We start from the raw sequence: 20,605 nt of genomic DNA, 5'->3' as shown, positions 1-20,605 counted from the left end.
TTCCCCCAAACAAAGCTGGCCTTCCAGACTACTTTTATTTCCTAGTATTGCCCCCCAACCTCCACAAGAGTCTAGAGGGGCCCCATCTTAATGGGGCTGTCAGCCTTGCCCAGGCAGGAAGCATCAGCATGTGACTATGACAGAGAGAAACCAAGGTCTGGATCACCAAGAGGGAAAGAAAAGAAATGGAATCATCTGTCAGAAGCTGCTGAGGTGAGAGTGGGTTGACAAGGACAGGAGGCACCATGAAAGCAACCAGCACTCACAAAGCCTATACTAATGTGCCCAAAACTAGGATGAAGCATTAATCGTGTTTTTTATATTCTGCATTTTATGACTGTTTGATATCTTGGGGGACTTGCTGGCTAGGGAGCTAATACCTGGGGCTAGCTAACACCTACAGGTAGGAGTAGATAACTTGCCTTTTGTGTGCAAACCCACCAATCCAGAGCCCACACTTCCAACCACCTCCTTTATCAAACTTACACTCCAAGTCAGTATTTTTCCTGCCCTAAATCCCCACAAGGCCAGGTACCAAACAGCTAGAGACACCCCTATGTCCCAGAGCCCACTGAACTGACTGATTCAAACTAGTCAGTCCAAGCTGTTTTCTCTGCCTCACTCCCTTCTCCCCGTGACAATCACAGGAACATTTCCGAGCCATACTTTCTCCCCAGTCCTGCCTCCCGACTGACGAGGGGGCTTCCCTAGGCCTGGCATGGCGTGCTGTGCCTGTCGTCTTGGGAACTCTAACAGTAAAATATTTTCTCAGTGACATTAGCTTTCTCTGTGTCATCATTCAGTCACCTCTATAAATAAAAATCCCACAAGTCCATTTGAGACAGGTAGGTACTTTTCATGTGTCATCCTGTGAAACTCACATCTTCCAGAAAATGAGGCTCACTGAGGTCAAGACCATTCACAAAATCCCACAGTTTTAGTGCATAGCCAGAAATAAAACTCAAAATTTCTGACTTTAAAGCCCATGTCTTTTAAAGTATAACCCGACCCTGAGTCCCTTGACCCTATATTTACCTTCTCAGACTTCACCCTGAAAGGGCTGCTTTCAATTATAATTCATTTAGTCTCCTGAAGTGGACTGAATTGTGTCTCGTCCAAATGAATGTGTTGAAGTCAGTGTGACAGTATTTGGAGCCAGAGACTTCAAGTAGGTGATTGAGATTAAGGTCCTAAGGGTGCAGCCCTGATCCAGCAAAACTGGTACCCTTACCAGAAGACTAAAAGACATCAGAGCTTTCTCTGCACATGAGGACACAGTGAGAAGGCAGCCATCTGTAAACCACGAAGCGAGATCCCGCCAGAGCTTGATCATGCTGACATCCTGGTCTTGGAACTCTAGCCTTCAGATGGATAAGACAGTAATTTTCTTTTGTTTATGCCATCCAGTTTGTGGTATTTTTTTAGGACAGCTTGAGCTAACACAACCTCTCCCTCATTTCTTCACCTTGGCAAATAACTTCCCCTCTCTGAACCTTACCCATTTAACCATAATGGTTTTATTTGTAAAGCCACAATTCTCAAATTGAAAACAAATCTCAGTTCTGCTTTGATTTAATTGTAGAAAGATATGAAAGACTGTCAATCTCATGTTAAGCCAGACTTTTTTTTTATTTTTTAGTAATTTAAAAGAGAGAGAGAGAGATTTGTTGTTCCACTTATTCATTCATTCATTGGTTGATTTTTATATGTGCCCTGACTGGGGATCAAACCTGCAACATTGGCATATTGGGATGACACTCAAACCAACTACGCTACCCGGCCAGGGCCAAGCCAGCCATGGTTTTTGAAAGTGCTTTGGAGAGCTGAAGACACAAGGGAACATAGAAGGAAAAGAAATACAAGGAGACTACGCAAAGTAATGAGCCCTTTCTAGGAAAGAAGGTACCCACAGCTGCTCTCATCATTGGAGCAACAGGAAGAAGAAGCCACTGAAGACAGGCATAAGAAAAAATTGGCTAAATTTTAGTTAACATTTGATGGCCACATATGGGCAAGTGTGACAAATTAAAATTCCAACGACATCCAGCCACAGAGCAAGTCTGCATCCATCCACACTGCCTTTACTCGGGCTAGCAGGCAGAATGTTGGGAGGAGGGGAGGGATTCCCCCCTGAGGCACTCTGGGCCTTCATGGAGGGAAGTGCAGCTGCCCTGCAAAGGCCAGAGGATGGGCAGCACGCAAAGCTGAAAGAGACCTCCAAGCATGGAAGGAAGCTAGACTGAGGAGCAAAGAAAACTCCGCAAAGGCCTGATAACCTGGTAGCCTCTCTATAAAGCAGGGGTCATCCCTCATAGTCCTGAAAACTGGTGGCAGGGTTGTGAAGTCTCAGTGGGTCCCTAGATCTTGTTAGTTCTCAGGTTCCAGGCTCTGCTGAAGGGAAGATCCTAATCTCATTCTTGTAGCATTTGAAGCCAGTGCTGGACTGAACCAAACCAAAGCCACAACATAGCCAGGTGCAGCTCAACTACATATCAAGTGGACTTCCAAGAGCCTGACAGGGAAGAGGAGATGCGTCTAGAAATGCTCCTTAGTGGTAATCTCCACCCAGGAAGAAATCTGCTATTTTCTTTGAGATTATGGTTTTATCTCTAGTTATTTTTATTTTAAAGACTATTTATTTTTAGAGAGAGGGGGAGGGAATGAGAAAGAGAGATACATCCATCAGTTTCCTCTCACACACACACCACCGCTGGGAACCTGGCCTGCACCCCAGGCATGTGCCCTGGCTGGGAATAGAACCGGTGACCCTTTGGTTCACAGGCCGGCACTCACCAGGCAGGGCTATCTCTGGTTATTTAGTAAGCTTAAATTGTGTGTGTGTGTATATATATTGTATGTATGCAAATACATTTGTGTGCATGTATCCATATGCAAAAAAATCAGTTTGGAGTTTTTAAATATGCATATATTTTAAAGATTTTATTTATTTACTTTTAGAGAGGGGAAGGGAGGGAGAAAGAGAAACATCAGGGTGCAAGAGATACATCTGATTGGTTGCCTCTCACACATCCCCAGCTGGGGACCTGACCTGCAACCCAGTCATGTGCCCTGACTGGGAATAAAACCGAACACACTTTGGTTTGCAGGCTGGCACTCAATCCACTGGGCTACACCAGCTAGAGCCAGTTTGGATTTATACATTTCACCATATATAAAAATTAACTTAAGTTGATCATAGACTTAAATGTGAAACCTAAAACTATAAATTGTCTGGGGGGGAAAAACATAGGAGGAAGTCTTTGGACCTTAGATAGAACAACAAAAACACAATCAAAGGAAGGACAAATTGATACATTGAACTTTATCAAAATTAAAAACTGCTATTCTTCAAAGGATGATGTTAGGAGACTGAAAGACAAACCACAGATCACAGATGAGGAGACAACATCAGATACAAAGCAAATATCTGTTAAAGGACTTGTATCTAGAATACATAAAGAACTCTCAAAACTCAGCAATAAGAAAATAACTCATTTTTTAAAAAACACAAGATTTCAGCAAACACTTTTTAAAATGTATTTTATTGATTATGCTATTACAGTTGTCTCATTTCCCCCCTTCACTCCCCTCCACCCTGCACACCCTCTCCTACCCACATTTCCCCCTTTAGTTCATGTCCATGTGTCATACTTGTAAGTTCTCTAGCTTCTACATTTCCCATACTATTCTTGCCTTCCCCCTGTCTATTTTCTGCCTACCATCTATGCTACTTATTCTCTGTACCTTTTCCCCCTCTCTCCTCCCACTCCCCTGTTGCTAACCCTCCATGTGATCTCCATTTCTGTGGTTCTGTTCCTGTTCTATTTGTTTGCTTAATTTGCTTTTGGTTTTCTTTTAGGTGTTGTTGATAATTGTGAGTTTGCTGTCATTTTACTGTACCTGTTTTTTATCTTCTTTTTCTTAGATAAATGCCTTTAACACTTCATATAATAAGGGTTTGGTGATGATTAACTCGCTTAACTTGACCTTATCTGAGAAGTGTTTTATCTGCCCTTCCACTCTAAATGAAAGCTTTGCTGGATAGAGCAATCTTGGATGTAGGTCCTTGCCTTTCATGATTTGGAATACTTCTTTCCAGCCCCTTCTTGCCTGTAAGGTTTCTTTTGAGAAGTCATCTGACAGTATCATGGGCACTCCTTTGTAGGTAACTCTCTCCTTTTGTCTTGCTGCTTTTAAGATTCTCTCCTTCTCTTTCATCTTGGGTAATGTAATTATGATGTACCTTGGTGTGTTCCTCCTTGGATCCAACTTCTTTGGGATTCTCTGAGCTTCCTGGACTTCCTGGAAGTCTATTTTCCTTGCTGGATTGGGGGAGTTCTCTTTTATTATGTTTTCAAATAAGTTTTCAACTCCTTGGCCTTCCTCTTCTCCTCCTGGCACTCCTCTGGTTCAGATATTGGAACATTTAAAGTTGTCCCGCAGGTTCCTAAGCCTCTCCTCATTTTTTTGAATTCTTGTTTCTTCATTCTTTTCTGGTTGGATGTTTCTTTCTTCCTTCTGGTCCACACTGTTGATTTCAGTCCCAGTTTCCTTCCCATCACTGTTGGTTCCTTGTGCATTTTCCTTTATTTCACTTAGCATAGCCTTCATTTTTTCATATAATTTGTGACCAAATTCAACCAGTTCTGTGAGCATCCTGATTACCAGTGCTTTGAACTGTGCGTCTGATAGGTTGGTTATCTCTTTGTCGCTAAGTTGTATTTTTTTCTGGAGCTTTGATCTGTTCTTTCATTTGGCCATTTTATTTGTTTGTTTTTTGTTTTGATGCACTTGTTACATAGTGAGGGGTGGAGCCTTAGGTATTCACCAGGGTGGGGCAACCCAGTTGCTGGACTGTGACACTATGTGGAGGAGGGGTCTGAGAGGGAACAATGGCGTTTGCTCCATCTCTGCTGGATTTCAGTTACTTCACCTGCTTCCCCCAAGCAAACTGGGCCCTTCTGGTGCTGATTCCCATGTGGGTGTGTTTGTGTATGTTCTAGTACCCCATGGGTCACTCCAGCTAACTCTTCTGTGAGGCTGGGAGTTTCTCCCAGCACCTCAACCCCCTCAGGTGTTTCCAATTGGTGTTTTGAGGCTTTATTTCCCCACGCTGGGGCTCTGGGTTGCGCGGTCTACCTGGTTTATCTGCAAGCGAATGTGGGACCACCTGGTCTGCCAGCTGCCTTTCCCGCCATGCCCCTCCACCATCCGCCACCTTGCTGGGTCCACCAGCCACTGCTTTGCCTCGAGCCCTCTCTACCCCGGCTACCCGACTCCACCCCTCCTACCAGTCTGGATAAATGTTTCTTCTTTAACTCCTCGGTTGTTGGACTTCCATACAGTTCAATTTTCTGTCAGTTCTGGTTGTTTTTTGTTTTTAAATTGTTGTCCTTCTTTTGGTTGTGCGAGTAGGCACAGTGTGTCTACCTATGCCTCCATCTTGGCAGAAAGTCTCTCAGCAAACACTTAATCAAAGAACATATACTGATGGCAAATGAACCATCAGTATATGGCTCATGGTTCTTTGGAACATGAAGAAATGTTCCAAATTGTGAATCACTAGCAAAATGCAAATGCAAGAGTATGGAGAAACGGGAACCTTTCATCATTGCTGGTGGGAGTCTAAGTATACGACTCTGGGAAACTAACAAAATCTACCAAAGCTAAACAAATGCTTACCCCGTGAGCCAGCAACTCCGTTTCTTGGATAATACTCCAGAGAGGTGAGTGTATATATGTCTACCACACACATGTGCAAGAATGTTCATAGCAATTTTATTCATATTATTTACCAAAAAATGAAAAATTCACAAATAATAGAATGGATAAATTGTGATATATTTATACAAAGTACTACTACACCAAAAAAAAAAAAACCACCTTTACGAAATGGCAATACATAAATGAATCTCAAGGACATAATGTGGTAAGAGATGAGCCACACATGAAGAAAATACACTCTTTGATTCCATTTTTATGAAGCTGAGAACAGGACAAGCTAGTGGTGTTACAGATTAAAATAGTGGCTACCTTTTGAGAAATGTTGAATGGAAGGACGCGTAGTGAACCTTGTGGGGTGCTGGATATATTCTGTATGTTGATCTCTGTGCTGACTACACAAAAATATGTATGTAAACAGTTGTTCAGCTGGAAACTTAACATTTGTGAACATTTTAAAACGTAAGTTATATATCAATGAAAAGTAAAATAGCAGCAGCAGCAGCAACAACAATAAATGGATATTCAAATTCCATGATTTAAAGAGTGAAAGACTGGTAAAAAGAAAGAAAGATGTGTAGAACACGATTTCAAGAAATTAGGCAGTGGAAACTTCATTCACTGAGAATTTCTAATCAGCCCTGGCTGGGTGGCTCAGTTGGTTGGAGCATCATCCCATACACCAGAATGTTGCTGGTTCCATTCCCTGTCAGGGCACATACTGAGGTTGCAGGTTCAATCCCCAGTTGGGGTCTCTCTCTCATTCTCTCTTTCCCTTCCTCTGTCTCTCTAAAATCAATATACATATCCTTGGGAGAGAATTGAAAAAAAAAAAAGAATTTCTAATCACATGCTCCAGCAGGATCTCATGGATTCTTAATTGGTCTGACTTCTCCCTTCCCTAATCCTGGTTGTCTATATTTATTTCAAGACATATAATGGAATTTTTTTATTGTAATTTCTATTTATTGTTGTAAATGTTAGAGAAGTCAAACTATGAATGCCTCACTTTCCTATAGGAATTTATAGCTCCAGCTCAGACCCTTTTTTCTGAGCTGAAGGATCTTGGGATCCATCTGCCCACATGGACAGCATAGTCACTTGAGGTCTCAAACACAATACATTCCAGATTGGACTCACCACCTGTCTCCTACCCATCCTGTCCTCCTCCAAGTTTACCCACCATCCTGCATGCCTCATAATGGGCCCACCAGAAACCCCCAAATCAAGCTAGCTTTTGCCCTTTACCTTATTTCTCCCCATCTGAGCAATCAAAAAAATTCTGCTGATTCTGATTCCTTGATATATTTTATCTGTCTCCCCGTCTTGTGTATCTCCTGCATTCTTCTATGCCAGCCTCGTTATTTCTCTTGTAGATTGTAATGGCAATTTCTCAAAGAATGTTTTGCACCTAAGAAACCATGAATTGATGGTTTCAAAACTTTCAAAAATGAAAGGTTTTTCATTTTTATGGACTAATGATATACAATTCTATATATTTTCATTTGTATGTGCAGCAAAGAATTAAGTATAAATAACCACCTAAGTGAGTTGTTAAAGATTACTGACATTTTGCATTAATAAATTAAAATTAGCCAATAAACTCCATTCTACAAAGAAGTCTGGCTGAATGCAATGTTACTGTACACAGCTGGAATTACCCTAGTTTTCATAAAGAATGCCATTATCGGGGTCATGGTTCTCAGTTCCTACGTTTAATTGTTTTTTAATTCTAACTTCCCATAAATGTGGGTTCATACCACAGTGCTTTAGGTTTATAGTTATCTTTAAAGACCTACATACATTTTTTTCAAATCTTAATCATTCACAACTCTAATGCTAAAATAGATGTATAAATAATCCCACCAAACTTAGGTTTTTGAAAACGGGCATTTCATTGGAATGACTTAGGACTGTTTCCTCAGGAAAGGGGTAAAGGTAGGGTGCAGCAAGGTATGGGATCACTTCTTCCCCCTGCAAGGTGGGCCATAATCAAAAGAGTTTGAAGACCACTGTCTTTATTGCCATTTTGCCTTTAATTCCTGCCTTCCCTTTCTGAACACATACACAATCACTTTAGACTGTACTATGCAAAAATATAATTGTGTTGTTTCTCTTGCTCAGTCTCTTTCAGAGTTTCTTCGTTGCCTTCAGCAATGATTATTAACACATTGTAGCTACTTTGCTCTTTAAAAACAAATGAGTAATGAAGCTTTGACTTCCTTCAGAGAAAAACACACATGTACACATACATGCAATATAATTTTACCTAATTTCAGAGGTTTTGCAACATCCCTGAAGCCTGTCTGCAGATCTTCTAAGGCTCCCTCACTCAGCTTATACAATTTAAAAAATGAAATCTCCTTTGAATAGCATAGAAGATCTTTTGCTTCTCCAAGGAAACTCTAAATTTCCACCCTCCACTTCAAAAGGAATTTCCAGAACATATCATGCTCTCTCTTATACCTCCTTTTTAAAAAAGTAAAATTTAATTTTATAATAATTAGAGATTTACATAACCTTGCAAAGATAGTACAGATAGCTTTGGTGTGCCCTGCCCCCACTTTCCCCTGTTATTAACATCTCACATCAGCCTGGTACATTTGTGACAGTTAATGAACCAATATTGATATGTTATTATTAACTAAAGTCCGTACTTTACTCAGATTTCCTTAGTTTTTAACCAAATGCCTTCTTTCTCTTCCAAGAGCCTATCCAGGGTATCATATTATATTTAGTTATTTTGTCTTTTTAATTTTTTTTAGCTCCTCTTGACTATAAGTTTCTCATACTTTTCTTATTTGTGGTGACTTTGAGAGTTCTGAGGAGTAGTAATCAGGTATTTTGAAGAACAACCCTTTGGGATCTTTCTCATGATTAGACTGGGGTTATGTGTCTTGGGGAGGAGGACCACAGAGGTAAATTCCATTTTATCTCATCGTATCTAGGATACATACTATCACCATAACTTATCACTAGTGACACTGTCCTTGCTCCTATGGCTGAGGTAGTGTTTGTTAGATTTTCCCACTGTAAAATTACTCTCCCCGCACCTTCCATGCCCCACTCTTTGGAAGGAAATCTCTGTGCACAGCCCACATGTAAGGAGTGGGGTGTTACACTCCACTTCCCTGAAGGCAGTGTCTACGCAAATTACGTGCAATTCTTTTACATGAGAGATTTGTCTATTCTCCCTTTCTTTTATTTTAAAGTATATTTTACCTCTATATGAAATGCTGGAATAAAACAGTCCCAAAGTTTCTGTGGCTCAACCCATGGTTGCTTCCTCGCCCATGCATGATGTCTGTCATGCTTCAACAGGTGGTCTCCTGCATGGTTTCTCAGGCACCCGGGCTCATGGAGGTTCCACCATCAGGGGTCTGGCCCTGCTGACATGTCCAACTTTACCAGTTGCCAAAGCAGGCAAAGGGCACCAGAGGGTTTTGGACCAGCAATTAAATGCTTCAGCTTGGAAGTGAAACAAGTCATTTTTGCCCATAGCTCATTCATTTAGTTACATGGCTATGCCTGACAACAAGGGAGCGGGGAAATATATAATCCTCCCCTGTGGCTGAAAGGAGAGAAGAGCAGACAAGAGCCTGAGCATTAGAGGTTTCTACTGCAAGTCTCCTACCCAAACTGCCTACCAGGCAAAATCCTGTGTTTCTTCTCATTCAGTTGAAATGCTGTGAAAACCACACTGTCTGTTCCCCACAGGCTTCGGGTTCCCTGCACATTCCATCAGCATTTTCTACACACCAGCATCAAAGCAGCTGTTATACTGGATTGTAATTGTTGGTTTGCAGGCCTTTTCTTTTAAATATTTTATTTATTTATCTTTAGAGAGAGGAACAGGAAGAGAGAAAGAGAGGAGAGAAACATCAATGTGGATTGCCTCTCGTGTGTCCCCAACTGGGGGCCTGCCTGCAACCCAGGCATGTGCCCTGACTGGGAATCAAACCAGTAACCCTGTGGTTCATAGGTCTGTGCTCAGTCCACTGAACAGCATCAGCCAGGGCTGGTTTGCAGGTCTTGCAGAGGAAAACAATTATGCTTTTTCCCCTTAGGATCATCCTCAGCATTAATACAGTGCCTCTTATATAGAAGATATTCAATTGACTTATATTATTTATTGCATTAATTAATGGACAAATTCCTAAGCTTTATAGCCAGTTGTTACACAAGATCTTCTTCCATATACAATTACTCACAGATAATTTCTTGGCAATTGAAGTAGAAAAGATTTTCCCCTAATTGTAAATGAACTGTTAAATTATACCTTCAAAAATTTTTTTACCTACATTAGCATGAGGAATCTGAATATGTGGCCTTATTTCTAATTTTTTCTAGAGATCTGAGTTAACTTTCAGTAGAAAATTATCCTCTCTGTTTAAAATTCTAGGCTATCATTTGTAATTATTCTCTAATGTTTGAGAAACACATCCTTCCACAATTGTGGTTGGTTTTTACATGTGACCTTGTGGAGATTTCTTGCATCATTTGTAATGTCAGAATCTTTTTTTTTTAAAAAGGATTTTTTAAAAAGATCCTTTAAAAAAAAGATTTTATTTATTTATTTTAGGCAGACCGAAAGAGAGGGAGAAAGACAGGGAGAGAAACATCAGTGTGTGGTGGCCTCTTGTGCACCCTCCACTGGGGACCTGACCTGCTCTACAGCCCAGGCATGTGCCATGACTGGGAACCGAACCAGCCACCCTTTGGTTCACAGGCCAGTGCTCAATCCACAGAGCCACACCAGCCAGGGCAGAATCTTGTTTTAACACAAGCGCTCAAGAGAGGAGAGTAACACCTTAATTGTAGGTGAAACACATCTTTTTACACCATAAATTTACCAATTTTTTAAGGTCTACATGTACATGTGAGTGGAGTTTCTCACTGATAAAGTAGAGGAATGGCTTGAAAGGATGTCAGCCCTCAAGGAGCTCATAATGATGAATATAAAGACATTATCTCAGTAAACCACAGTGATTGACATGTGTATGTTACAATCACTGAATACCCTGAGTTCAGGGCTGCATGCTGTAGGGGCAGAGGAGGTTGGAGGAGAGAGAAACGGGGTTAAGGAGGCTACTTAGAAGGCCACGTCAGTAGTCCCACCACAGTGAAACTCGGGTCCACACCAAATGCCATACACCACAATACACAGAGGATATCTTGAAATGTGGTTGAATTTCTTACATGAGGAAGATATTTTAAGTGTTTATTCAGGTTTATTTTATCTCCAAAGTTAGTACTTGTGTGTGTGTATGTGTATGAACTTTTCTATTTTAGACAATAACACACTTTTAAAAAACTTTAAAATATCTTTACTTGCTAGATGTTTGGAACATCCCTTCATTTTTTTTAAGCAGTTAGTTTACCAGTCTAATTTATTCTTTAAATGAAAATCGTTTTGAATCAGCTGTAAGGAAACTATTTTCCAAAATAATATGTGAGAAACTAATACTGGCCCCTGCCATCTTTGGGTCAGGCCCTTGTTAGGCCTGTGTGTAAGGGGTGCTATGTTTGTGAGTTCAGATCCTGTGTGAGTTGGAACTAGACTATTCTTGTACCAGCAATCAGCCACCTTACAGAGCTGTGATACTGATTTGAGGTGGGGTGGGGAGGGTGCGGGGAGGGTGGGAAGGGGAGAAGGTTAGTGTGGCTGCATCCTCAAACATCTTGGAGTGATGACAGAAGGGAGAAGAGCATCAGCTGCAATGAAATGTGTGTTTATAAATTATTGTTAATGAGAGGTTAAGCATATTATCATATTTACTTGCTAAGAGTAGCAATAAAGTTTGTTTGTCGAGAGGGAGAAAATGTAACCTAAGTATATGATCTTATTCCTTTATTTTCAACAATTTCTTCTCTCCAACATTTTGTGATATTATCAGAGGTAATGAAAAGATTAAAATCACTGATTTCTAGTTCAATGAAAAGAAATGTAATGAACATGCAGACGCATTGGCACAAATGAAAAGAGCAGACAGAACACAACTGAATGATCTCACTTAATAAAGTAAGAAAATCAGAAAACTCTTTTGAAAAAGGGAAATTAAACAGGAACATTTCCATCTAGTTGCAAAGTTGCATTTCATCACGTTTTGAAAAAATCAGTTAGCTATTTCATTATCATTTCTCAATGTTGAATGTCTAATTATTGTGTAAATTGAGAAAGGATTTTTGTAACCTGACCACAGTGGGAAGTAAAACATTTGTTTCTAACGTGAAAAGGGGATGTGAGATCCAGCCCAAGCTGTACTGACCCTGGAGCTTAAAGAAGACAGAAGTAGTGGAGGGTTCAGAAGGTATTCATAAAGAAATCAAAGCCACCCAGAATTATTCTGTCAGTTTCTCCACACACCGAGCACACTGATTTTTAAAATAGTCTCCAGTTGTCCAACGGCATTGCCTGGTGTTAGAGCAACCTCCTAGAGAAAACTCACACTTTGAAATAAATATATGAAAAAGGGGTTTGCATGACTATATCAGGAAATAAATTCAGACAAGAGGTAGACAAAGAAGTTACAGCATGTCAATAGAGTTTCTTCCCTTTTCACTTCAATTTTCACAAGCTAATGTAGCTAGCACACAGAAAAGACCCTGGAATGGGCCTGAACCTGAACTCCAGCTCTGCCACTCACTAGTTATATCTCTTGGGCAAGTAACTTTTCTTCTTCCAGGGCACATATTTTTTTCCATCTGTAAATGGGAATAACGCCTACCTATAACACCCCTATAAGAACTATAGGTAATGTTTATTAAGTGACTGGCTCATTGTAAGCATTCAATAAATAAAACAAGTATGATTTACCTTTCCTTGTTCCTTATCTCTGGGTGATCACCAATCTTGATGAGCCAAACCTCCTAAACATCTCTTGGACCCCGGGGTTTACTCCATACCTCACTATCACCTGCTGTCTGGATTACTTGCAGTCCCTAATCCAATCTAGCAATCTAGGATGATTCTTTTATTTTTAAATCCTTACCAGAGGACATGCTTATTGATCTTAGAGAGCAATTGCCTTCTCATACATGCCCTAACTGGGTACTGAACCCACAGCTTAGGTATGTGCCCTGATTGGAAATCAAACCCACAACCTTGTGGTCTATGGGATGATGCTCCAACCAGCTGGACCACACCAGCCAGGACTAGGGCAATGTTTTTTAAGCTTTTAATCCTGTTACCCTCCAGTTTTTTTTACTTCGGAATAGTTCCCCGTTTTTTCAGGGATTACGTCTCAAATCACACTGCTCTGCTCAGCCCTGCAACCTTGTTCCTCTTGCCAGTTTTTACCAGGCATCCCAGCGCTTCTCTCAGTTCTGCACAGCAGACTGAGAGACAGCGGAAGCGAAGGCAGAGAAGAGGGTGAGTGCATGGCAAGTGGCAGGCAGGGTAAAGTAACTGGTGGGAAAGCGCATGCACATTTTACTAGTCTAGTGCTATTTAGCAGGCATTAGTGGTTGAGTGATGAGCTTCAAACACAGTATGTGTAGCTCTTGCTAGAGACTCAGTAGCACAGTGCTGATTGGCACTACAGTAGAAATCATTCCTCTGGTGCATGTTAACTCGTATTTATTTCCTCTAGGTATGAATCAGTTACCTGACTCAAAAGACAACAGCAGCAAGACCATACAGTAAATTAAGTGCACAGGTTAGATGACTTCTGGAGTTTGGATGGTGTCAGGACACCCAGGACAGAAATTATCTTGCTATTTTGCAAAGAGCAGGAATTTAAATTACAGGGATATGGAGAGCTGAAAGAAAAGAAAGTGATCACTAATGCTTGGGGGAAAAAATGCACTAGTCTGGACTAGGCAAACCCAAATTATGTACCCTCCGCTGGCATCTCGTGCACCCGATGGGGCCAACAAATTGCACTTTCGGGATTGGGGTCGAGCCTGCTTCTAGGCAGGAAGTGTTCCTCCAGGAAGTCACCCTGCCTTCGCTGGACTGCAGGGAGCAGCTGCTAGGACCGCTGGTCCTGTTTCCAAGGCTGTAACACAGCTCAGTGGAGGGCAGCAGCTCCACTAGTTGGGGTGAGAACTGACTTCACTTTAACCTCTCAGCCCCTAGAAGGCAGCAAGGTGTTGTTAGTCCTCTACCCTTGGCCACCACCCTCCCAATCACTCACGTCTGATAGCTCCGGGGCGCCGTGCTGCCACATCAGATGACACTGGTTTTCTGCATCCTGAGCCAAAACTACAGGGACAGGACCAGCGCAGTTGCCTGACCATGGTCTCCAAGGTTCCTAATGGCTTCAAAGAAATGAGGTTCTTTGTCAAGGGAGCTTGACGTGAAGTTCCAACAAACCAGCAGCTGCAGTTGCTGCAGTTCTGTCTTCAGCTTCATGCCGTTTCCATCAGCGAAATGCAAACCAGGTCGTTCCCAGTTCAAAAGCAATCAAGCAAGTAATGGCAAGCAGAGAATCCACCAGAAACAAACACCTGCTTTCCAATGACAAATATGGCAACACTCTGTTAGCTAAGAGGGTGACTTTCTGTGTTGTTGCATTGGGCACACAATAGCAACACAAATTGGAATAGGATGGAACCTGTCCCCCAACTGGCAGAGTCACCCTAAAGGAGTGGGGAGATCAGTAATCATCCCAGCTTGGTGTAATAATGAATTGTGTCAAAACTAACTCCTAAATGATGCCAAGTGGAAAGCAAGTGTCAAAGACCACATTAAAATATGGCCATTGATGGGAGGAAATAAAGTACATTTGAAACCTAAAATAAAAGGGAACTGCTCCACTGGCAAGTGGGTTATTTCTGGTCTTTGACAAACCCATGCTCCTACCTCCTTCCACCAATACAACTTTAATTGGCCAGTGTCCATTACTTTTGAAGCCTGTTTGGTTTTCATACAGTTTTTTCTTCTTCCTCATAAACTAATACAAAGAGATTTTAATGATTTAATGCTAATAGAGAACCCAGGATTGCCACAACAAGCCACCAAAAACAGCGATGGCTCTGAATGGTAGTGAAACAACACTGCGAAGGCAGAGAGGTCTGTCCCGATTGTCGGGTCACTGAAAACCAAAACACCTAGGCTTACCTCCAGGGTTAGTGGTTGACCAAATCATGGAAACCAGAGAGTCATTTCAGGAAAGTAGTGTCATCTCTAGGGCTCCCAGGCACCCGCTCCTCATACCCTCCAACCACACTCCAATCAGAACAGGCAAGTCTAAATCAAATAGTCTGGATCAGCAGTGGAGTAGGTATGACTTTGCTGTACCATAAATGGGCACAAGAATCGTCACTTTGCTTTATTTTTCTAAAGCAAACAAAATTCATCTCTAAGCCCTAATTCCCCAAGTATTGAAGCAAAGAGTCTTTTTTCAGCTTCTTTAGCTGATCCTGTTTAACACACGTGGAGCTGCCCAGGAGCTACAAAGTCCAGAAAACTCGAGGAAGACCTTAGAGCTTCGGTCCATCACGGTCGTGCCTGAGCTGTTCATACAGGGGCTATTGCCCAAGCTGCTGCAATTCATTCACAGGCAGGACACTCCTTTCCGAGATTCGTGAGTCCTGAGGCAGGCAGTTAGTGTTCAATTTTCCCAGCAGCTACGTGCCCTCCAAGAGACCCCTTGCTATTGGTCTTGACCCCACATGGAAGTGGGGTGCAGGGCCTGACACCCTTTGAACCAGGAAGTTCAAAGTTCTGTCATCTTATATCTAGCCAAATTTGCTTCCTCAATACCATGGCCTCAGTGAACCTCCTCCCCAGTTTATCCTCCCCCCACAATGGACTTAGTCTCCCGGACAAAAGCCTGTATGAGACTAGTGTTCCAGGAGCTTGGAAACTTGTGCTTTATTCCAAGAACTATAATGCTCTTCTTATAAGAGCTTATTTTAGTCTTTAACGAAGAAAATTATGCAATAAAAACAATTCTGCCAAAACAGCATTGTAGTGAGGCATTCTCTTGGGTTACTTTTTATATAGCAGAATAAGAATTAATTACACAAGGCTACATGAACTGATGAAAGTTTTTTTATAACTTTTAAATGACTCTTTGTTTAATACATTACTGGGATGTTCTAGAAAACAATTTTTTAAAAAAAACAAAAGATTTTTTATTCTCCTGCAGTGTTTAAACATGTATTTTCAACTACATGCTACCTTTAAAGATGGTCATCAGAGGATGCTGTGCAATTTAAAAATCTATGCTGGCAGAACTCAAAAGATGTTGTGCTTCTGTATCTGTTTATGAGGAAGGATTCTGAGCCACACAAAATGTCATCATTTTGTAGTTACCCTTATTTTTCAATTGCTGTCTGCTCCTGCTGTCTCTGAGATTATTCACTAATTTGATTCTAAAAGACTACTTGATTCTTGTAATTTAATAAAAAATAAAGAACTCCTTTTTTTCAAAGAAGTCCTAATTTTAATTCTTTAATAATAAATAATTAGATGTATTTTCAGGGCCCAAAGAGGGAGAAACCTGTTAAAAGAAGTAATCTTTGGTTCTCTTTATATTCTTCCCAAGTCAATGCTAAAGAACACCTAGTAATTACCCAGGCTAGTTTCATCCTTCCCCTGATGGGTTAACTCATCTTATCATACATCTTAATAGTTACGGGCTTGTGTTTGGTGTGGTGCAACGAGGAAGCATTTGCTTGCCATCCATAACCGCCTGATACTGTGATATTGTGTAACTACTTCAAAGGGGGGAGGGCATTTTGATCCCCTTAAGTTATTTCTCCTGGAACTGAAGTTATGGTCAGTGAAAACATTCAATTATGACTCTATTATATCATTTGAGGTAAGTGTAATGAACAAGTAACTTAAAAGTAAAAGAACAAGAAAGCATGACTTTGACACAGAGATTTCTTTCCCCAGAAATCTTGTATGTACTGTCTGTTTTATTTGGTTCAATATATGCATTTTATCTTTGGGGGAAAGGTGTTTATACATCCCAGATTATTTTGTTGCATTATAATAGACAATAGTCATAATTTATTCTTCCTATTTGTTTCCCATGTTAGAGAAAAATAATGAATATGATGTATTGGGGGCTTCAGGACTGGAAAAGGGAATTTGACCAACAATCTCTCAGAATTTTGACTAATCCTCTAAACTAAAACCATCCTTAAAAGAAAAAAAAATCCAGGGTTTAAGGTATTCTGAAGAATGTGCTATAGGACCTCTGTAAAAGTGGTGGGGTGGACACATAGGTTTATGTTTGCTCCCTTCCCAAATCCCAATGAAATAGCAACAAAACAGGTTTTTAAAGGTACAAATCACAAGGGCAAAGGAAAAGAAGACAAGATAACAATAGATGAGAAATGCCAAAATGTTGTAACATGGGAAGGGGGTAGAGGATGGGTAAGTAACAGCATAATGAAGACAGATGACACTAAGTGTCTGCAGAAGGAAAATCAGTGAGCACCTAGAACAGAGTAGTAACTGACTCTGAAGGCAGAGCTGCAGAGTGATGCTGTAAACAGGATTACTGGTGAGAAGTGCATGTAGAGAGTTGTTCCACTTCCAGATCTTCTGCTGCTGGCTGGGACACCAGATCACTGCTCCTCGCCACTCCCTGAAGAAGGATGGGAGTGTTCTCTGTGGGAGGATGAGCCAGAAAGACCCTGAACTTGGGACACAGCTACAGCTAAAGGCAGGAGGGTGCAATGACATAGTGAATACCAGAAGATAAGTGAATTCTGGAGCAGCAAGCCAGTCCCCTAGCTCTCACCCCGCCCCTACTGAGCTCCTTGATTTCTGCATGCCAACATTACCTCCCAGGCAGGAGTTGGTATGACTCCTTTCTTAGATAAATGTATGAACCTGGAGAAAAGGCCTACACATACCACTATTGGAGGCACACAGTGAGATGGCTAGTCTTGTCCAGTTGCTGGTGGTGAGATTCACCCAAGCTCACAGATTTTCCACTCAGCTTCGTAACGTTTAACTCTTAAACATATACAATCAGCAAAGGTCACCAGATATTTGATAACAGCCACAGTGTGAACAACAGCTCAAAGTATATACTTAGAGATCAGGAACTCAGAACATGTGGGGGCTAAACAAAACAATATCTAAACTATAATGAGTATCTCAGAGAAGTGACAAAATACCATATCCACAGAACAATCAAGAATGCTATAATAAAGAAATAATCAGAGAATAAAAAGGAGCCCCTGAGATGATTTAAACATTTAGCAAAAAGAGTTGATATAATTTGAGATATATTCCCAGAAATAGAATAAAAAGATTTAAAAAAAAAGGAGAGAGAACTGAGAGAATTAGAGACTAAAGCAATCAAACAGCCAATTCATAGGAATTCTCAAAAGGAATTACAGAGGAAAAGGAAATATAAAATAAATTTTATATTTATAAAAATATAAAACTGAACAAAACTGAAGGACACAGATTTCCACATCAAAAAGATACCAACTGTCTGGTGCAATGGTATGGAGTAAAATTCATAGCAATGTACATTATCATGAAGTTCCAGAGCACCAGGGATAAAGAGAAAATTTAAGATTTAGGGACAATGATATTCAACCTAAAATCTCTTTCCCAGTCAAACAGTCAAGTGTGAGAGGAAAGAAGAAAAAGCTATGGAAGGACAGAAAAACTGTGCCTCTTTGCATCCTTAATCAGCAAACCCCCAAAGGACATGTTCCACCACTTTTTAAAAAGAGCAAATAAGAAAGGAAACAGGGTTCTAACACAGGAGGGACCTGAAGGAAATTAGCAAGATTAAGAGAGAAATGTTGTCCAACATTGGCAGCTATACTACAGGTTAAGAGCAACCAATCCACACTGCAGCAAGGGGGAGCAGGGCTCCCAGTGTGTGGACTCCATGGGGAACCCTAACTTGGAGATGGCCCAGAATGTCTGAACCTACTGCGGGGGCTCTGACCACTCTGGCTGAGACTCTGGGTGACAGTTAATACATGAATGAGTACGTGGACAGCTAAGTAAACAGAAAAACAAGGCAATTACAAATACCAAGAAAAAAACAAAAAACTTAAGAATGGAAACAACCAAATTATGCTGTAATATTATACTCATCTGTGAGTGTGACTACTTGCTTATAAGGAGGAACAACAATGGCAGAAGAATTGAGAGATAGCTAAATTTTCTTCTCCCTTGGTGGAAATAAAAAGAAAATGTCTGTGATTGAAAATCAAGAAAGAGCAGTGTAAACATGCTCCTGAGATATATGGCAGTAAATACTAGAAGAAATAGCTAGAAAAGTTCAACAGGGAGTACCTCTAATGTTGGGTGTTAGTTAGATGAGAAAGATTAGGACAAAAGACTTAAAATGCTGTGATTAAAGATCTGATGAGAGTTCATTTAAATGCATTTGGCAAAAAAAAAGGGGTTTTTTTGGTGATTTCTGTGACATACAGCATTGTAAGATGGTAACTGGAATTATGACAGATAACATTATACCAGGACATACCTGATTTCTAGAAACTTTATACAATTTCTGGAACACTTTTATTATATAACATATACTCATACAAAGATAACCCAAGGAACTGTTAAATATCACTTTTATTTCACAGTGTTTGCCATGTAATTTAACATATCAAATAAACCTGAGTAGTTTAACATTTTTAAAAAGATTTTATTTATTTATTTTCAGAGAGAGAGGAAGTGAGGGAGAAAGAGAGGGAGAGAAACATCAATGTGTGGTTGCCTCTCACATGCTCCCAACTGGGGACCTGGCCTGCAACCCAGGCATGTGCCCTGACTGGGAATTGAACCAGTGACCCTTTGGTTTGCAGGCCAGCACTCAATCCACCGAGCCACACCAGCCAGGGCAGTTTAACATTATTTATAAGGACAGAGAACAAATCTTTGCCAGAGGCCTTTTACAAAATCTCAAAGTCAGTTTAAGGTCAAGAAGACTTTATTTAGAATTTGGTTTTTGGGAAGTTGTAAAAAATGTCAAAAGATTTGAACACTGATTATACAGGATCACAGGTAATTATAAAACACAACAAGTTATAATTTAACCAAATGACAAAGATTTCAAAGGCAAATGCAGAAAGTAACACACTTGAGGAAAAAAAAACTTTTCCCTTTGAATACTGAGAAGACTTGGTTTTCTTAAGGAATTGAAGACTGAATAAGGAACACGAAGCACAGGGAGTTATCCCCATAAGACAGAGTCTTGTTTCCCAGGCAAGTTATTTAATCAGTAAAGGGAAATCTTTACAATAATTTAAGAACACTTTGTCCTTTTATCAGAGAGAGAAAATTAAATTCTGGTTTTGCCCAGGCACACTATTGCTATTAAAGGTTATTTTTAAAACTTTTATAGTAACTTAATTCAATTTTTGCCAGCTTGACTACACAACATAAGAATCTCTCCCTTTTTTTCTCCCTCCACCTTTTTCTCTTTGCCTCACTTTCCATACCTATTTAGGTTTTATCCTTTATCTTTTTTTTCCCTAATGTAAAATAACCTCTAAATTCGGACAAAATTACTTCCTTTTCCCCTTAACAAAAATGTGTCCTCATATTACAAACCTTTTGCTACCCAAAACTCATCTTACTTTCCTTGTAAAAATCACAAAAACAACTTAAAAGTTAAACATAGGGCTTTTTTTTCCTGCCATGCTGACATACATTAAAAACTATCCACTTGGCATATAGTTTTTTCCTTTACACTTATTATTTCTAGTAGTTTCATTCACTTATAGATTAGAATTCTTAACCTTTAGTAACCTTAATTTCAAATTAAAGCTAAGAAGTAAGCAATTGTCGACTGCCTGCCATGTGCTAACACTGTGTAGTAGATCAGCATATTCATGCATACATCATTTCATAACTTCTAGAGACATATCCCTTTCCTTTTTTCATTGCATTTATTAAGGGGACATTGGTTCACAAAAACATGCAGGTTCCAAGTGT

Source organism: Phyllostomus discolor, chromosome 2 (assembly GCF_004126475.2).
Source record: "Phyllostomus discolor isolate MPI-MPIP mPhyDis1 chromosome 2, mPhyDis1.pri.v3, whole genome shotgun sequence".
Lineage (NCBI taxonomy): Eukaryota > Metazoa > Chordata > Mammalia > Chiroptera > Phyllostomidae > Phyllostomus > Phyllostomus discolor.
The sequence above is the reverse complement of the archived record's forward strand: the minus strand, read 5'-3'. Positions refer to the sequence as shown.